This window comes from Triticum urartu, chromosome 2A (assembly GCF_056163025.1).
Source record: "Triticum urartu cultivar PI428250 chromosome 2A, HENAU_Tu73, whole genome shotgun sequence".
Classification (NCBI taxonomy): Eukaryota; Viridiplantae; Streptophyta; class Magnoliopsida; order Poales; family Poaceae; genus Triticum; species Triticum urartu.
Window position 1 is genome coordinate 656,491,152 of NC_141874.1, and position 4,337 is coordinate 656,495,488.

General features: G+C 41.4%; 1 pseudogene; it reads right to left on the bottom strand.

Annotated features, from left to right (window-relative positions):
- Nucleotides 1–1,364: 1,364 nt before the first annotated feature.
- LOC147986478 (uncharacterized) lies at nt 1,365–4,110 on the bottom strand (annotated as a pseudogene).
- Nucleotides 4,111–4,337: the final 227 nt, after the last annotated feature.

Here is a 4,337-nt window from a genome sequence, read left to right on the forward strand (position 1 = left end):
AACAAATTAAACAGAGCTATACTTGTACTTGCGTCAGACAGTGTCAGCTTTTACATAGGAGAGAGGGACGGAGTACAGAGAACAGTGCATGTATGCATTCTCTCACCACATACACGGCGCTGCATGCGTTCTCTCTCCATACAATTGACATGTATTTAATTTCATCCTCATATTTTGAATGATTGATATCTATTAAACAAAATGTCCATTTTTGAAACTTTTTATATATTTGGAATCATGATGACAAGATCTTCAAAACAAGATCAATCTTGAATATATTTAAACTACTTTTTATTTTATATATTTCAGTTACCGTTGAAATGACTTTCATGAAACACAAAATTGTTTCGCTGTGAACTGATATTTATTTTACACATTTTAAAAAATGGATTAGGCTCATTCAAAATTTATTTCACTCATTTTAAAAGCTGATTTCACTCATTTGATACAACTGATTTTAGTCGTTCCAATTGAAAGAAAAACATGTTTTAATAATTTTCAAAAGCTAATTTCTCTCATTTGATACTCGGTGCAAGGAACTGATTTCAATTATTTCGAAAAACCTATTTCACACAATTCACAAAGTTATCAATTGAAAAAACAATTTCACTCGCTTCATAAAACAGATTTCGCTCATTTATAAAAATACATTTTCACTTATTTCAAAACATTGGTTTCACTGAATTAAAGAACATATTTCACTTATTTCAGAAAGTTGATTTCAATCATTAAAAAACTCATTTCTTTATGTTTAAAAAACCAATTTCACTCATCTGAAGAAACATATTTCATTCATATGAAGAAAATAATTTTACTCAGATATGAAAACATATTTCACTCAGTTGAGAAAACATATTCGAAATTGATTTCACTCGACGCAAAGAACTGATTTCAATTATTTCAAGAAACCTATTTCACACAATTCGAAAGTTATCAATTGAAAAAACAATTTCGCTCCCTTGATAAAATAGATTTCACTCATTTATAAAAATACAATTTCTCTTATTTCAAAACATTGGTTTCACTGAATTAAGAAAAAGTATTTCACTTATTTCAGAAACTTGATTTCACTCATTTCAAAAAATATATTTCACTAGTGTCGCATATCTGAAATAACAAGTTCACGTTGAAATATGTTTCATATGCATGACTGTTTTCTTCAGAAAACGGTTTCAATCATTTCAATACTGATTACAATTATTTTGAATAAGTAAATTTGAAATGAGTGAAATTAAAAATTCAATATGCTTGAAATAGCAAAAATTAAACTAGTTTAAACATATTCAAGATTGGTCTTGTTCTAAAGATCATGTGTTCAGGAATTTGAATATATAAAAAAATTCAGTGATAGATCATTACTGTTGAAGATATTGGGCATCTAAAATTTTAAACAAAGAGAAAATGAATGGATATGTTGGAGAGAGTGCTGCATGCGTACCACCTCTGTAAAAAGGTACTACACTATCCTGACATTGATTTGACTAAAATCAGAGATACAAAAGGTGCTCTCCATCAAATACTTTCATATATGCATGCATATGGTCCCACAACTTTACATATGTCAGTACATCATTGGTGGCATGGGCACCGGTAGCTCCCGGCTCCGGTAAAAATGACTTTGCAGTCAATACTTGCAGATGCTCATACGCTCAGCCAAGCTGAATCATTGCTTGATTTTGTTGTCAAAAATGATTTAGCCAAAAGGAAAATAAATCTTACAGCCTATTGGTATAATTATAATTTAGCAGTTAAAGAGCTTACACATTGAAATATGCAAGCGATCCTTTCAACTGTAACAAAAGAATTTTGCAAGAAGGATATCGAAGATATGATAAATTCCTTGCAACGTGAAGGTATTTACCTAAGCTGCGCCTTTGCAATTGAATGACTGCATCTGTGCACAGATCTTGGTAGTGCCGAAGGATGGTTTGTCTTTGAAAGATTTGAGTCTTTAGGATTGCCCCATATGCGACCTTTGGCATTTTCATATGAGATTAAGTTACCAGCCAGGTGTATTTCTCAATCATTGTTTTGACTCTTTTTTTTCCTTATAAAGATTTAAAGAGTGTATGTCTAAAAAATTTAACCTATTTTTACTACTAATTAAAATTTTAGGTCAATTACTCAAAGTCAAACAACAAAATATTTTACCCTGTTACAACACACGGGCATATGTGCTAGTATATAGATCAAACAAAGAAAAAGTGACATCGATGCAAAATTTTACGTATGAAATGGTTGCAACTGGATCACATATTCTAAATCGTTTTGCACAATAGTCTGGGTGTGATAAAAAAAGCCCCACTTGAATACCCCAAAACCCACAAAAAGGGTAACATTGACCTTTGACAAAACGCGTCCACTTTCGTTTGTTCGCCCGACGATAGGCGTACATACAGCTGTCCTACCTATCGTCCCGACGCCAGCCCAAAAATAAATTAATTAATTAAAAACAGCCGCCCCATCCCGCCCCGCAGTCGTCGTCTGACGTCCGATCGACGGGCATCTTAGGCTGTCGACACCCCTGCGTGTGACCCTGCTCATGAGTCCACGCTGGCATTGGGCTCATCGACGTCGTCGAACGCGGCGTCGTCCACTCCTCCTCCTCGCATGCGGCGCCGTGGTCGCCGCGCTCTCTGCAATTGGCGGCGCCAAGCACGCCGTCCATGCTAAACTTGGTGTGATCCAAATTGGAGCCGGTAAATCTAGCCAAGAATGCATGATTGGCCACGCATCCCCAAGTTTCTGCATACTTCTCTTCTTGATGTTCCATATACCAAGATCTCTCCGCAACATCGGGTGATAGGATGGAGAGTCGACATCGTCCGTGAGATAGATGCAGTTTGCTTCTAATGTTGTGTCCTTAGTCGAAAGGCAGACAGCGGCATTGAATCCAAGGAAGATTGTGTACTCTCCAATGTCCCGAAGCTCTACCAGCTTCTGCCTATTTGCGTCAACCTTGAAGACCAGGACTTCCGTTGTGTTGACCTCATTATCACGCAGCTCCTCCTCCTCAACGTCAATCTGTTGTTCGTCATCGGTGACGGTTTCACTGAGCTTGTCGCTGTCATTCTTGTTTGCCAAATCAATGCAATCTTGGAGCGCGACGCGCACCACGTCTTTGTATGACGCATGATTCTTGAGCGGAACATCTATGTTATTCTGCATCCTCCACACCTGCAGGAGTTGGCCCGACGGCATGACGGCGAGGTACATATTGGCAACACTCGCTCTTGTCACGTTTCGCGTGATCTTGGTCACCGACGGAGAAGATCCATTGAGATCCAAAGCATGGATGGAACCTTTATTGTGTAGAACGTAGAACAAGCCGTCCATGTCGCTATAAAGAACATCCTTGATTCAGGTTTCAAAGTCGGGGAGCGACGTCCAGCGCTTGTCGCCCGGCCTGGCAAACAAGAGCGTAAAACGCGTCATATGCATAATCAGGACAGTGCATGCGGTCACCTCGGCTGCGGGGGAGATGGCGACCCGGGCATACTCCGCCTCTCGTGCCCAGAAGATGCCGGTTTTCGGATCTCCGTTCTCATCCTCACTCTCGAGGTCCAAGACATGCTTGCCTTCATGGTCGTAGAAGTTCTCACCGCGGACCATGATCGTCTTGACTGGTGGGAGCGCGGCCTGGACGCCGGTGATGGGGTTGAGGAGGTACGGGTCGCCGACCTCGTCGGTGGCGAACACCCAGCCGTGACATGAGAAGACGAAGCTGCGGGGGACCCGGGTAGGGGACGCGGAAGGTGGCGTTGGTGGAGGGGCAGTACAGGGCGGCGTAGTTGGGGCCGTACTCGTCGCAGGCGTAGAGCAGGCACGGCGCTTGCTTCAGCGCGGGGAGGCGGAAGGTGTTGTAGGCGTCGCTCCAGGACGTGCAGACGGCGCCGGAACGGACGAGGCTGGGAACATCCAGCGCCGCCATGATGGCCAGCAGAAGGTCCTGGCGTCCTGCGGTAGGCCAGACCAATCGGCGGCGGCGGACATGTTTACTGCTTCCATCGTTCGTGGGTGGTGCTATCGGGTGCTGCTGACCCTAGATTTTTCTTTAGGAACCGGCAGAAGCAATGCCTTTTTTTATAAAAAAGATGGCGAAAGAACGCAATTTACAGAGGGGCGAATGCGTACGAGAAAAGGGTTAGCCAGCTATTAATAAGGTGATAAGTTATTGCTAAGATTAAGGAAAAGAGGCTGTAGGTTTGTTGATTACCTCTGCTGGCTATGCTAGATTGTCTGCCCTTCTTAGAGCATGGCTAATTTAAAAGGCAACTCAAATAATACTCCCTCGATTCCTAATGTAGTGCGCATTATTTTATTTAACATAGTTTAGT